At 42.3% G+C, this 16,644-nt stretch overlaps 1 protein-coding gene across 3 annotated transcripts in view; it reads right to left on the bottom strand.

Annotated features, from left to right (window-relative positions):
- Positions 1–16,644, bottom strand: part of LOC114879656 (semaphorin-2A) — a 364,739-nt gene that overhangs the window by 211,024 nt on the left and 137,071 nt on the right. The gene's annotated exons all lie outside the window — the stretch shown is intronic.

The raw sequence follows: 16,644 nt of genomic DNA on the forward strand, positions 1-16,644 counted from the left end.
GCGCAAACATCATCCCCCCGACGTCGCTGTTACACTCACCCTCGAAAACCGTTCGCCATGGTGGCTGGTCGAATGGGTTCCGCTCGATCTCGCGTGGCCGGAAAGTTTCGCCTCGTAGCCGAAATTAAACCGCGACGATGAAGGCCTGCCGAGACTTTAACGACGGGTGAAAGCGGTGTACTCGAGCGAACTGGAATTTTCACGCTGAGGGGCGAGTTTCCTTCTAACACCGTCCCAACCTTCGTACACCCTTTCTTCGTCGCTAACCCTAATTTTTTTACCCCTTGAGATCTTTGATTATTTAGAAGCTAAACGGGTGAGAAATGAATCTAACTGTACGTTTCAAGTGTTAGATACAATGGATTGCGAGAGATTCGAAGAAGACTGTCGTAAGTTTAATATCGAGTCTTCAAGAACAAGTTATTTCCGAAGCACCCTTCTGTCGTGTTTCATCAAACATTTCCGATTTTGATCCGACCCCCGTCTTTCCTCTATTCCCTGTCATCTTCGTCGCGTTTAAGCGAAATGGAAGAAAATAGCGTACCACTCAGCCGACTCGAGTCAAACAGAAATCGATGGAAGTCCGTACGAAGGTAACGAAAGAGCAATACACCTACTCGCCCCTTGTGTTCCGGCGACGAACAACGAGAAAGTTTTTTCTTTTCCCTTTCGTTCTGGAACGCTCTTATCGTTACCGCCGGAGAGCACTGGTTGCCGAGAGAAAACCGGCGACACGAAGCAGAGACGCAAGAAGAAGAAGAAGCTTGAAAAGGGGTGAAATAGAGAGAGAGAGAGAGAGAGAGAGAGAACTATTGCATTCGACTGCAAATGCGGAACATAACGGGGAGTAAGTGAGCGAAAGAACCGGTCCTTTTTCGCAGTTTATTCTTGCTGAAGTCGAACGAACGGCGAAAGGGTGAAGGGCGGGTCTCTGGTGAGTACCCATCGAATCAATAGAGAGGACCCGGCTCGTTATTCCTCGACCGGTGTATTCTCGAAGGGTGAGGCGTGCTATAAAGGCAACGATGAATAATTATCGCGAGCGCTTAAAGTAAAACAAACAGCTAACCGTGCTCGACTTGACGGCTAAGTGGCGTATTTAACAAACAACCGGACGAATAGGTATATACGTACTCGCTGCAACGTGGACCGACAAAACGGGGATGGCTCCCTGTGCTTTTGCGTGTACCCACCTGATTAAGGGATACTCCCCGGGGAAATGATATAAAGAGAAGCACTTTGATTCGGTTAGCTACAGCATTGTTCTAGATACTCGTTCAACAAATGCGACGGAAGCTGCTTGACGTCGGCCTCGAGCGAGTTGCATTGTCGAGCGCGTATTGTTCGACGCAGCGATCAAGTTGTGGGACAAGGGTGTCCCGTGTTGGAGTACCTTTCCGTTCCCAGCTGGACCAAACTTAGAACGACTAGGCCATTTTTATAAATTGTTGGATTTATCAGAGATCGTCTTTTAAAATTAGTTCAACTGCATCTCTCGTTAGGAGAAGACGTGCTTTCCTTGTTAGAGCATAAAATAAAGTTTTAGTTTTTAATATGAAAGTTTATTTATTATTTATTAGCTCTAAATTCCAATACAAATAAACGAAATACCTTGCGAGGTGCGAAATTGCGAAATTGTAAAAATTAAAAATCACGATGTTATGGCATTGAATTTCTTGTCTTGTTGGCAGATCTAATCTATATATCTCTGCCAATAAATCTGACCTCGTTTTGATAATACAGTCGCTGGTATTACAAATGTAAATGACCGAAAATAAAATGAACGATCCGTCGAACGATTGGCTCATGCAAATAGTGAGAAGTTACATAAAATATCGTGGTTCAATATAACTCGACCGATTTCTCTGTGCCGGGAAAAATTTGAAGAACCATTCTCTATTGAATATAAATCACGCGTCACCCCCTTCCACGATCCTCGACTTTCGTATTCTACCCTCGGATATTCCAATTTCTACCAGAAGATATGCATCCCACAAGTCAGTCTCTATCCAGTTGATGCTACTTCTACGTTCCATTTACATCTCGGCCTATATCCATAGTTAACCGGTGCCTAACAAACGGGTCGACAAGAATTGGAAATAAAACGATGTTCGACACTTTTCGATGAAAGAAGCAATCGAAGAAAGACGAGTTCGCTTAAGTACTCTTTTTCTTATACATTCGCAACGTTTCACTGTTGCTATTTTTAAGAAATATTTCAATCTTTAACATTAGAAGAATGAAATTTATCGCTAATTATTTGCGTCATTTTAAAAGAATATAAATCAGATGGATAAGAGATTTTAACTAAGGAAAATAGATTTCAGTAGCAAAGTAGCAAATTTTCAAGTTTTCAGAAGGTAAGAAAGAACAACGGGGGCGACCATGTGACGGCTATAAAATTTTATACCATCCGTTTACATCGCATCTCCATTAGCAACGTTTTACACTTCGCCTTGGTAACGCGACCGTGTCTTTTTCGCGACATATTTTCACCTGTTCCCTCCACGAGAACCGCGGACCGAAACAGGAATAAAGGGGCAACGAGTAAAGAAGTAAACGCTGTTTTTACCCTTAAATGCAAAGGTATGTTATGGAACGGTGTGGCAGGATAATACCTGCAAAGGGAATTCCTGGCCAGTTCCAGGGGTTTTAAAACGCCCTACCGCGGAACGGGGAAGAAAGGACGAACGTTCGAGAGGAAGAAAGGACGCGAGGCGCGGACAGGGAGAAGATGAGAACTAAAGGAAAGGGTGAGGAGACAGAAAGGGGCTGAATGTTAAGGGCGCGACCCGACCTGACTCGAACCGTGGCTCCCCTTTCACGTCATTTAGATAAAATACGAAGGCTTTGCTTAGGATCCCGCCGTTTTGCTTTCTCTGCTTCCACAACCGTTGCTCAGTCAGCTTAGCTACGCCGTACGAAACATTTCAAGGATAATGCGCGCTTATGTGCTATATTCATAGTCAAAACATAGCTATATCTTTTTATGAATGGACATTACAAGCGGCAGATCAATACTGCTGTTCTAATAATTCATTTCGCAATATATTTCCCCTGTCACAGTTTCTATTTCAGTAGAAATCAAATATAGAAAAGGACCACGTTCTATTATTAAATGGACAGAATCGCTTAATTAAATTTCAATGTGACATACTTTCATTAAGTGAACAAAACCGTTCTTCCGCTTCATTGTTAGTCAAACCTGATATCGATACTGTCAGAGTGCATTGTGTAGAATGTACGAGAGAATATTTCTAAATTCTGGTGGCACATGTGAAGTGATTTCAAGCTGTCCATCGAGGGTGGCTGTGGAAGGTCCTACGAGTTGACAATTGAAAATGGGAAAACAAATATGTACAAAGATCCTCTGTGTCGATAAAACTTTCCTTTTGTCTCGATGCCCGTATGTCTCATGTGTAATTGTTACAACAGCAACTTGCCTCGACAGGTATTGATAGGTTCAAAAGCGCCCTGACATTTCAGGCTGTCGATAATGGCTAAAACCAGCAGCCCGATGAACTATACATGGAAGTAGGTCGACTATCTTCACCGTGTATCACTCGAACGAAAATTCCAAGCGTTTCCTATGTATCTTGGTATTGCCAAAGTGGTCGAGATTACCAAGAGGAACGACCAGGAGTTCGTAAGAGAGGGTGGCAAGGTTCGAGAGAAGTAAAGTTAGCGACACGTCCAAACTTATCTCCCCTTTGTTTAATTTAACGTAGCTTCAAGTTAGCCGTTAACACGGTGTCGACAAAACTCGACCGGCAAGTGTAACCCGTCCACCATCATCTTCTTACTCTTCTTCTTCTTCTTCTTCGTCGTTGTCGCAGACCGATACGAGCAACTTTGCTTGGTAACGCGATATATCGTTGTAATATCCTCTTGAATACCGCGACCAACAGTTTCCCGTCATTTACCCCCTAATTTGTAGCTGGAAAAGTTCACGCGACCTCGCTTTGGTTAACAACGGATCCCGTTTCGTGCAGGAAATACGGACAGCACCGAAATTTAGTTTCCCGTCGAGGATGAAATTTTAACGAGTCATAATGAGCACGCTGGGAAATTAGGTAACGACAAGGCTGCGAGAATCGACTGTTCGCCTGGTACACGATGTAATTGCGTTCATTACGCTGTTCAAAGCTTCAAGCGTTGATGGAAGCAACTGGCTGCATCGAAACCGCTGCTGGAACACGCGAAAGGCGTGGGAAAAATGATCTACGCCCCTGGGGCTGCGCCCGAAGAAATTTTGAATACGCTCCAATTTCGAGGAGGATGATACACGATACGCTGGCAGGAAAGAGTATGCAAATTTTCCTGCTTGCGTGCGCGCCTCTGTCTAACCGGGGCTTGAAATGCTTCCGAAAATAACTATTAATAACTGTTATCTAATGGTCCTGAAATAGTTACGAAGTTCCTTCGTTCCGCGTAACTGTTATAAGGAAGTAAATTTCCAAAATGGTTTTAGAATCGATACGAGGATCGAAATAGCCCGCGATCACGAGGGCGTTGGTGTTACAGAGCAATCGAATGAAACTGACAAAATTCATCTGTCAGAGAAAAACGGAGTACAGAGTTTTCGAACGGAGTACGAAAACGTGACTACTCAGCCAGCTACGACGGTTTTCACTTGAATAGCTGACGGGAACATCGTGTCTATGTATCATTTCGTTCGTGATTTTACAAACGCAAAAGCCAGAATCGACGCGGTACGGGAAAGAAAAACAGGAAAAAAGAGTGGCGGTGGTAACCAATACTCGTTTCCGTCGAATATCGAGCAGCAGTCGCCTCGAGGCGCTTGTTCTAGTTTCATTTTCATCCTTTTTCAGGAAAAGTTAAACGTTCGATTTAATACATTCTAACGAGGAATCGCGTTGCTCATCGTAGCTGGCTCGCGTACAGTGCTTCAATTAAATTAGCAGACCATTTCATTTCGACGAATCGAACGATTCAGCAGATAGAGTTCTTGTACAATTTAACTGCACTTCAGTGTATTAGGTAGTCTCACGTTGCATTCGGCGTTTCTGCTGCTTCGTTGCTGCGAATTCTATTGGCTTTGATATCCGGTGCAGTGTACGCTTGTTATTGTAATTACGATCCGCTGAGCAGATCGTTTAACTACTTTCGCCGCACCAAATACGATTTCGTCTGTTTAACTTTTCAATAGATTTACATTTCCTAACTTCACGTTTCCTATTCAATCAATGATCTATTCATTTTTGCATTATACAAATTCATGAGAAGAAATTTATGTATTATTTATTTCAACACTTTTAGGAAAAAATTTGCATGTCAAGTCAGAGTCTTAGATTATCTTCATCCAGGTAATCAGTACCGTGTACATCGGTAGCACGAAAAATGATTTTCATGTAAACGAAAGAAACGGCACAAGATTGTAAGCGCTTGTGTGTAAACTGAGAAATATTTTAAGACCCGTACCGAACTCTTACATCGTCGTCTGACGAAGGGCGAAAAGTCGACGGAGAGACAGAACGATCCGTCGCGTCGGGGAAAGTAGAAGTACGGTCTTAAGAAAACTCGCAATATTTACCCAACGGAAATCAGGCAAGACGTAAAAATACAAATCGCCCTAATCATTATTTACTTTACTTTACCGAGCGTCCCGCCATTCCCTATCGAGCTTCCCTAACGCGAAAAGAAGTTTTCGACCTTCGTTGCACTCGAAAAACATCAGTTTACGATGATTTAGAGTTGAAACTTTATCTTGAATTCATTTTTTAAATTGCATACCATTTTTCTAGGTGCCTATTATTTTTCCAATAGAAACTTCGTGGGTCTGATTTATTGTCGACCCGACCACTGCACTTCAAGAGCTAAGAGAACTATAAAATGAAGTCAATAGATGAAATTTTAAATGAAAAGAGGTATCTAGATTAAATAGAAATTTAGTAACAATATAAAAGGTTAATCACATACATATCTAATTAATAACCGACAAACATGGAAAGCGAAGCATTGAAGTGGTTGAATCCACTCGCACAACTATTCGCTCGCGTAACAATCAAGCCACGTAGAAGTTCTCGAAGTATTCAGAATCAAGTGTAGGGAATTGGTATCGCTCGTATCCATTCGGAATATAAAGCGACGGTGAATAATCTAGGCGGAGAGGCACTCGATGCACCGAGTTCTTCCTTTATCGAGAATTTAAGCAGGAATTCGCGGAATGAACTGGCGGTTCGCGGTGCACCGAACCAATACGACGATGGCCGCTCGATCGAACGGTAATAAAAAGGATGTATCGTTCGAGTAATCGTAATGAACGAGGGCAATTAAGCAATGCTGAGGTAGCGGACGTATTCGAGAACGGTGGAAAGCCGGCCGGTCGTCGAAGGAAACTGCACCGTCGTTATCGGGAACAGGATTATTCGAGAGTTCTGATTACATAGCCCCCGAGTCTTCCGTCCGATCCAGTTCTAAATGTAATTAGCTGTCGACCACGGAAATTATCTCCATCTCGGGATCTCGACGCGTACGTTTCTCTCGAAACCCAGCGTACATTAACGATTAAATGATCGCGTCTTTCTGATAGCAGACTTTGATTCATTTGATTCATTTTTTTTGTATTGAAACTGTACGGATGCTGGGGCACTCAGAAGCCGATTTTTAGCATTTGTCTCAAGGCTGGTTCAGGTGTGTCGAGTAATTTAGTCGAGTGGAGATTGGTTTAGTAATTCATCGTGTATGGACATTACAATTTAATGGAGTAATTTAGTAAAATTTTTTTAGTTAAATTCATTTGTTTATCTCTCTCAATTTTTTAAAACTCGACTGCACAAGTCTGGACACTTTTCTATGCACTAAACTACAATTTAGTAGTAAGTTAACTCGCTTTAGTAGTAATCTACTCGCCGCTCGATTAAATTATTCGACGTGTCTGAACCAGCCTTTACGTCAAGTTGAAGCAGGTAAAATTATAACAAAAATACAATAATTAAAGTGTAACATTTTTCTTCGACATTTGACGCAAAGGACAGCAAATGCCTGATAACACAAAATCGATAAGGTAGTTGATCATTGTCTTTCGATTTCTTTTTCATGTAACACGAGAAGTATAATTTATACCATCGATCAACATTAACGATGAAGCCCCGCTTTTATGACGACGCGTAGCATCGATCATCCAATTAAGCGTTCTGCTCGTGAAAGTGACGAGACCGTAAAAAGAACAGCGGATGATTTCTGCGTGTTTGGCGGAAAACGAGCGTCCGACACGCGTACCTCATATTTTATCAGAATGGGAGTATAATTAGTTGGAATAACCGAAGATATAGCGACACCATTACGCAAGCAGCGCAATAAATGTAAATCAGGCGTCCGTGGAACCGGCAATAATTCCCGCTCGAAAAACAGTGGCGCGTCAACCGGCTTTCTATTATCATGCTGCCGACACAGGGAAAAACGACATAAACCTCCAAGGACCCGGAAATAATCGCCAGACGTGTTTGCGGTTAAACGCAACACCGTTGTCCGATACTTGGAAAAATCGACCCTTCACCTTCTACGATGTTTCCATCGCGTGAACGTGCTCGCTTAATTGCTCGCTTGCACGCTTCGTACATCCGAAGGAAAAAAAGAAGTGTCTCGTAGCCACTTAATTTCTTCTTAGCGATAATTCCACGAGTTTATTAAGCCGGATCTTTATAAAAGGAGCCGACTTGTCTCTTTATTCGCTGCTCTTCAACCGTAACATAGTCGCCATAGAGATACATTCCAGTCCATGAGTCATTAAACATTAACTTACAATTAGTTTTAAAGTTTCACGTTTATAATATTGGTTAATTATTTAAATTTAAGCGCTTTCATAGTCGCCACAATGATAAAAGGGTTAAAAAAGACATGACACAAGGTACATGATCTCCAAAGATTGCTATAGCTTCGAAGACAAACGATCATCGCGATTTTTATCGCGAACTTCCGGTCTTCCTTGGTCCTACTTCCACGGAGTAGGGTCATTTGCGCGGGGGTCGTGAAGGGTTGGCAGAGGAGGACCCCGACTATTCGTTTCTTTTGTCGTCTGGCGCATGAGAAGAGAAATGGGCCAGTCGGATGACAGGAGGGAAGGCCTGGTGGAAATTTCAAGCCTCCGTGCCAGGAGCAAGGTTCGGTCGACCGCTTTATATAGAGCACAATGCAATGGGCGTCGTTATGGGCGAACAGCGCCATAAAGACTAGCGTCTCACTCGTTGCACAAAGCGTGCTATTTTGCTACCCTTAACTCCGCGTTTCGCGGTGCCTACCTTTTCGCGTACTGTACACCCTCGTGTGCTCTCTGTTCGACAGTAACGGTCTCTGCTTCATGATTCTTCTTCCTATTTCCCACCCTCTTCGTCGACCCACGAGTGTCTCTCGCTATTCGCTACACTCGCTTCTACCATTCAGCCTGAATTCTCTTCTCTTCTCTTTGATTTCTTTTCTCTATGTCACCCTGATTTCGTCATTCAGACAGAATCGAAAAGTTCTGTGATTTACAGAGTAGAAGATTTTATAAAGATTGTCGGGAAATGTTCAACAAACGACAGAATCACTCTGTTAGCGAGCGGAGATCCATTAATCGCGCCTCCCGTTCTGGCTGGCGTCGTGGAAAGCCTCGCCAAAGCCGAACGGAAGACAAGAAAACACCATAGAGGATGGGCAATCGTCGACGTATAAACTCTCTGGCTCGGCGCTTTTATGAAGCTAATATAAAGAAACGAGCTAGGTCAACTATCTGCCAACAGCTAGACGATGCTTCATGAACGTCTGTCACGACAACATAACATAATCCCTTCTTTCCGCAGTTTCGCCCCCGTCCCGTTGCACCGTTGCATTCTCCATTTCTCTTTTTCTTCTTAATTCTATTTTCTTAGAACGATCTCGGCGCAGACTATTGGATGTAATAAACTTTCATACATTTTTAACCCTTCATCTTTCACTAACGCCACCGGCAAACTGGGTCTTTCATTTTCGGCCCTGATTTTATATTATTGTAGGCTTTAGAAAATTCCGAAAAAATTCTGAAATATTTATCAGATGTTTTAATTCAACATACAAGTAGCATTTAAGTGAATTGTTTAAATCTTCTTGCAATAAATATAAAAACTCGAAGACAAGTTCTGATAAATGAGAATTTCGTGAAAAATGGAACTCAGCGACCCAGTATGCCAACGAAGGGTTAAAGTACACTTTTATAAAACTTATTATTCTGAATATTTATCATACTTTAGGGAGATGATACAAATGATTAATAATACAAGCAGTTAATTTTTAAAATTTGAGCTTCTAGTTTGTTACTTTAAATTAATGTTATTCAAAGTTCGTCTACGTGATTTGAAATTATTCCTTCATACAAAGTATCTGAATGAAATGGCTTTCAAGAAATAAATTCTATCAGAAAAGCTGTGACAAAGTTTCGAAAGAGATTCAGCTCCTTTATCGAAGAAAGAAACGTCAAAGTCCAGGTATTACGGGGACCGAAAGCCTGGAAATGAATCGCGGAGAATTCTCCCATATTCTTCGAGGATTTCCCAAGATTTACAGCGTCGAATAAACTCGCGTTCACGCGCTGTTCCGGCCTGTAACTGCATTCAATGCGCTCGAGCCTGAAATATGGGTAAGCGTTACACTGCAAGTATTACCGCGTCACCAACGATGAAGGTGTTATATTTCCGCGCTGTTACGCGGAATCTCGCCGCGACACGCGGCTTACGGAGATCCCTGCCAGTCGAATGGGTTCGCGTTCAAACTACCCGAATATCGTATTTCATGTGCGTATATCACCCACCAACCGTATACTCCGTCTCATCCACAATGGGGCGACATTGATTGGAAAGTTATCCCATCTCGTTTCAACAAAATTTTATTCCTATCCTCTTCGCAATTGCCAAATGCAAAAAGACGCAATAACACGGAGAAGACAAATAAATTTAACATATTGTATATTATAGAAGCTTCAAATTTTGTAAAAAAAAAATAGTCTGAAGACAAAGCATTAATATTGGAATAATAATTTAACCCCTTCTATGATTTTTTCGATAATTACAACAATCAGAACTATTTATTGTTTGAATTTTGAAATAAATAAATAAAATTGAAATATCATGCATAGATAGCATTCAACGATCCTTGACTGGGCAAATTATAATTATAACTAAACTCAAAATTCAACTCAATACTGAAAGTACTAGCCAAATTTGACACATTCGAACTGTAAGTTGCGTCACAAGTGTGATTCCATATTATAGGTAAAGGGTTAAGTTTAGAATTAAATAGAACGAAACAAGTCTGAAAGTCTTACTCAGATAAAAGGAGAAGAAGCCGGAAGGTATCGTCGCGACGGACAAAGTTCCACGGGACGCAATAATGGCGTCGCTTTATCATGATCATCGAGCCACGATTCTGCATGCGACAAGCCGTCGTTACCCTCTCCCCGTTGTTCTTCTCTCATACCTAAACCACCCCTCCGCAGAGTTTGCCCTGTCTCTTTCGCCGACAATCATCGCTTCCCCTTCTTCCGAGCTGCCACTTGACACTAGACGTTCTTCTGTCTAGTGGGCTGGCTGCATCCGCAACGTTCAAAAACCTCTGGCTGCACTCGCTGCAACGATGCACCCGTCGCGTCGCGTCGCGCCGCCGTCCGTTGTACACAGCCGGCTATGCGCGACAGACGTGCGTGCAAGCATATATGTGTGTGTGTAATCTGTGCATCCGGGATGCGCCAGCGTCGCGACACCAGACGACGCTTCAGACACCTTTGACCCTGGTTCTCGCTCTGTCGAACGCTTTGATCGTTCCTCACCGGATTTAACTTCCGAGCGGTTTAGGTCGCGCTTCAACGATTAGGCTGACGATTTCAAGTTCTACTTAAACGGTCCTATTATAAACTATCTATCGAAGGGACATCATTCATACGCAATGTATCGAAAAAGAAATCGAGTTTTCATTTGTCTATTGGAAATAGTAGCGTTATTTTTTATATTTGGACATCCGTATTTAACCCCCTTAACTATTGGAACTATTGTTACTTGAAACTATTTATTTCTAGTTGAATTAATGTACAACGGTATAATTTAATGTTTTTCATAAAAAAAAAACGTAAGTTTTACAACAATTTTTCGCCGTGAACCACGGCAATAAAATTATATTTGCGAATATCTGGAAAACGAAGGCCGAGCAGCGGTAACATGTATAGGGAAAAGTTGTTCAAAATAGTGACAAAATCGGCGAGGTCGTCAATCATCTGCATAATTACCAATGAAACTTTAATTTAAAACCAAATACTTTTTGTTTGTAATTAATGATCGTTTAGCTAATTTTCTTGAAACCACAGAGGAGGTAAAATGAAAATGTTCGAGTTGTTTGGCGAAAGATCTTCGTTGTTGGAAGTCTTTAATGGTAGCCGGGTCGCAAAGCTTTCTAGCGGAATATCGAAGCGTGAAAACGTGGAATATCCGAGCGTGCACGCATAGCTCATAGGAAAAGGTTCGGGCTCTTACGTTCGATTTTCCTTCGACGCCGAAGACGAACGTCGCCCGTGAATATCGAGATCGAACCGAAGGAATTCTCTATTCCCAGCCGTGGTACGGCGAGTGCTGGATATACGATTCGAGACGTAAAAGCGTCTCCCCTTCCATTAATAGTATGCATTTATTCGGAGACGCGGAATTAGACCAGGGATTGCGGCCGCAAGCACAAGTGGGCGCTCGCCGTTTGAAAATCGCTGGGCAAGACGCTTTTGAATTATTCAATCTTCCATCGATGGAAAAGCGTCGCCTTCTACTTTGCTCTCTTCCTCCTTTCACCTCTTCTGCACTCGAACCCCGTTCCTTTCCTCCACCCACTCTCACCCTCTGAACTCGGCTGCTCGCTTCGCGGAAACGATCAACCTAATATTCGACAACTGCCCTCTTTATGCTCAACTTGCTTCTATACTCGCGTCTCGACGCGATCAAACCATCGCGTATTATCACCGTTTCCATAAATCGAGCAGATTATGGTTGAACACAGCTGTAATTTTTAACATATTATGAGTGACTGAAGTTAGTAACATTGAAAAAAATTTTTTTAAATATACAGAAGATCAACTTACTATCAAAAATTATGTACGAATTATGGATTGTTTAGTACTTGATTAGCTAGTAAAATAAAGATTAAGCAATGTTTTCAATTTTAAAAGTTCGCGATTCTAGGAATTGAAATTATTCAATAAACGCATGGTTTATGGCTTCAATAGTTTCATCCCCTAAATATTGTATCGAGTTTCAAAGCTCCTTAGCCCCAATATTAATCACAATTTCTATAAGTAAACTCTTTTCAAAATTCAAGCACTCACGGTTAAATCTTTCTTGAACCAGTATATTTTCGTTGCTCAAAGAGATCAAACGTCATCCCTCTCGTTTGACAGGCTTTATTTTTTGACGGTACATATACTCGATCGCAAAAACGCTCTTCAGCTGAAGCGAAAGTTCGCTTTTTCCAAACTTGAACGTTTAATACCCTTAAAAAACCGTTCGAGCTGGAAAGCTGAAATTTTGCATGAAGCAGTTTTCATGTACTATCGACAAATGCTGCGAGTATGAAAAAAAAAAAAAAAGAAAAACGCCTCCGGTGAGGATAGTGTCGAGTCTGATGCGGTTTATGTGAAACGATTCGCGTACGCGTGCTTTTAACGCGAGAGAACCAAAAGAGACACCGACTGCAGTTTAGAATATGCATCTGCATAGTCGAAAGCCGGTCAGATTCAATTACGAGACAGTTTAATAATTCCTGTTAAGTCGCGCCATGCTTTAGCAAAGTTTCGAAACATTTTATTTTTTTCTTCCTCGTGCAACTTGAATAACTGTCGTGAATCGAAGCACCGGAAGGTTAATGAAAGGGAGACAAAGCTATCCTCCCTGGAATATTGAACAGAGACTTCCGGATCTCGTTGAGTTAGCTTCGCAGCTGGCAGAGAAACCGCGGCTTTTCCGTGCAGTTCCACGCTGCAACATAAATTATAGTTTCAGCAGCGAGGATCTTGTGGGTTCCGCGAATTAGCCTCGTTCCGATTTAATTAACGATTCAGAAGCTTGCAGTGGCTCGCTTCACTTTGTTTTTCAACATCAACTTTTCACTGAAACTATTCGTTATAATTTATTTCGCGAATTTTTTTGGAGGATCGAACCTTAGACATAATGCTTATAAAAATTCACATTCGACGGAGGTGATACGAGAAATTTTATAAAATTTTATCTAGTTCATATCATAAAGTTCGAATATGAAAAAGTTACCCCTTTTCGTCGTACCATGACCACCAGATACCCTAACTAGCGATGAAGCTGTCACTTTTTGCGGTATACTCTCGTGGTAAATGCACATTGCACGCCTATAAGTAACGCGTGTGCGTGAATCAAAACGAATACCAGCAGTCCCCGTCTATGCGTGAAAAATGATGGTGACATATCAAGCGGACGTCATTAATCATCGGCGGTGGCCGTGAAATCCTTCGAGCGGAACCGTCGTCGCTCGCCTGGGAAAAATCATCTTGGTCCTCCTCACGAAAAACCGCTCGTCCGCCTGTAATCGCTCGCCGCGCAACAGACGCCGACTACAATTCTCCGTGGGATTCAGGCTGGATTGACAAAGGCCCGCGTCGCGGATAATCGAGTTTCGAGCAACGGGCGGAAAGTTTCCGCGAGCAGACGACGAAAGAGGGTGGAAGCGGAACGTACGGAGATCGATAAGATTTCAAGAGGAAGACAGTTTGGATGCTTCTAATAAGAAATAGTCAAAACAATTGTTTGTAAAAAATTTCATTGATTTTGCAAATAATTTTTTGCCAAAAAATTTATCGAAGCTTTTCGTATTTCGAAATCCATCAATTAAACAATTTAATAATAGAGAACATGTTTGCGATCAATATATAATAAATTTCGATATGGCTTTGTCGTGTAATGAATATTTTTTTTTCAATTTTCTTTCGAAATCAATTTCACGGGATTATTGTGGATTTTTATTAATATCCTGATGGATACGAATGCAGGTAGATATTAGCGGGCGAACAACGGTGAAAACGTTTTATTAATTTTTGTACCGGTCGAAACAATTTCGCGTTCAATTGAGCTCCGTCTGGAAAAGTGAACTTCATTCGCGCTGTATTTCCCTCGTTATGAGAACATATTCCAATCGGTCTGCAAATTATAAATATTCCCCGGCACACAAAGGACGTAAATATTAATGCACGTCGATTTCATGAATAAACGATGTCTCCCAGTGTCGTCGGAGTGGCACGTTAAAAGGCTAATATTTACATTATCCTGTCCACGGCAATAATAAACAATTACGCGGTACGTTTATAACGTTTTTGAACGTCGCGCAATGTACCGAATGCTCGTTGAAATCTTGTTACCAACTTTTGTTATAAACAAAATAATCTGCCGTGCGTTCGTTGTTAGGTTGTATCCCCGCCGTTTGAATGACACGAAACGGTGTTCAATTAAATTGTCAAACAACAACGCAGCCACCCTATACATTTCATTAACCGCAGTGCATCGCAATTAATGCGGAGCGCTTAACTATTAACGAGAAGCTTTCGGGTATTAATACAAATTACGCGAAACAATCTTCTCCGTCGATAAACTGTCACTCTGTATCGACTGCTCGAATTCAACGAATCATCAATTCGACGAGATAATTCGTCTGCGGTGCTCGTTAAAATTTTCACCGACACGACACGACACGATTTTCGTGCGATTGAACGCGAAAACGTAGACAATGCAGTATCGCAATTTCCTGCTACTTGGACGCTTAACAACGTAGAAAAGAATCCTACTATTGGGGCGACGACGACGACGACGGGGTCGTGGACGAGAAAAAAAGAAAAAGAAGTAACCAGACGACGTCGGGGAGAGGCTCGTCGACGTTTCGCGTTTCATTGTGCACCAGTGTCGATAATAATACCATTTTTACGCGTTACGTCGATGTGTACGGTTTCACGCGCGAGTACGCGTCAAAATGCGTGTAAAGTATGCGCTCCGCTAGCGTATTGTCGATCGTTTGTATACATGGAAGAGCCGGCACAGAGGGAGAGGCGCGTAGACAGAAAATCAGGGAAAAAAGGGTGATGGGCAGGCGTGAAATCAAAGCGAAACAGAGAACGAGAGGGAACAAGGGAGAGGCAAACAAAGAAGCATTGAGGGTGATAGAATAAAGAATAGAGGAACGCGGGGACAGAATAGAGAGAGAAAGAGGGATGTGATAGGGTAGACAGCGTGTTGATATCATTATAAACGAGCAGACGACCGGATCTCCACTCAATTTGTTTGATATCCCTACCACGTAGCATCGGCAAACCCCCGAAAAGCTGTTCCCTCCACGATCTACCGTTTTGTCATCCTCTGATACGTCCTACGGAATCCTCTCGATTACCACGGAGCAGCGGCAATAAAAAAAGAAACCGGCGCGTCTCTTCGTTGGGAGGATGCGCTACCAGGATCCTCTCGCTTCACGACCGTGTAACCATGAACGAGGCTTAAGTGCTTTCCAGAGTAACGATCGCCACTTAAAAATCGTGATTTGCACATTCCTCCCCTCGATACGTCCTGTCTTGTCTGCGATCTCTTCCTTCCTACTGTCACCACGTTTCGTGATATTTAAACCTATGGTCTGCTCTTCTACACTGCTCAACATAGTCTGCTAATTTTCCCTACGAGAAAAGGACACGCTGCTCGCCTTAACATATTCGTTACACACTCTGAATAAGAATCGTGCAATTGCGACGTATACGATCTAATAACGAGCTATTTTAATAATAGCTTTCACGATAATAAATCAAAACTGATATTAACCCTTTCGATACGACTACAGTTGGAGTCTACGTAATAAGTTCTATAATTCAGAGAAAGATTATTTGCGGACGTCTAGTCCCTAAGGAAAGGGTTAATACCGATATTCTTTATTTTCCAGGGATTCCTACGATATAGCTTAACCAGGAGGAAAGAAAGCAACGGCGGAAACGATAGAACTGGTAGAACGGGATGGGCGGTGTAAAAATAAAAGCGGGGTAAATAAGGGGTATATCCCGGTGTGTTGGGTGCGAGCTTATCAGATGCCGGTCATGTAAACCGATTCTAGAGATAAAAGAGTCCGACGGCGTCCACCAGGCAGGCGTCGTTGGGGAGTTCGCACCGATACACCGGTACACAGAGGGAATCAGCTGCAGGTGCACAACACCTACACGTACGTCAGCTCGCGTAACATGAAATGAATGATGATTCATGCGGCACGCGAGCGATTTCACGTCGTGTTCCCGTATTCTTTGCCGAGCTAACCGAAGCAGGGGGCTAAGTGGGGAATAATATGCCGTCATTTGGACTACGTGCAACAGGGATCCAACCCCGTGGCCCAATCGATATAAGCTCTTGCATGTCCTGTGTTTTCCTGTCTCTCCCTACTGAAAACGCTCTCCATCGTCCTTTTCCTAGCTGTTTCTCACCCTCCTTCCCCATCTCGATCGACTTCATTTCAATTGAAATTAAACGTTCTGTTTCGATATCTGATTCATGCTGAATCGTGAAATTGAGGAAAAATATGTTATTCATATTTATTTTTTATCAATGTTCGATTTTTGGAATTTCTTATTTTCTTCTATGATTGAATCTATTATTT

Source organism: Osmia bicornis, chromosome 4 (genome assembly GCF_907164935.1).
Source record: "Osmia bicornis bicornis chromosome 4, iOsmBic2.1, whole genome shotgun sequence".
NCBI lineage: Eukaryota > Metazoa > Arthropoda > Insecta > Hymenoptera > Megachilidae > Osmia > Osmia bicornis.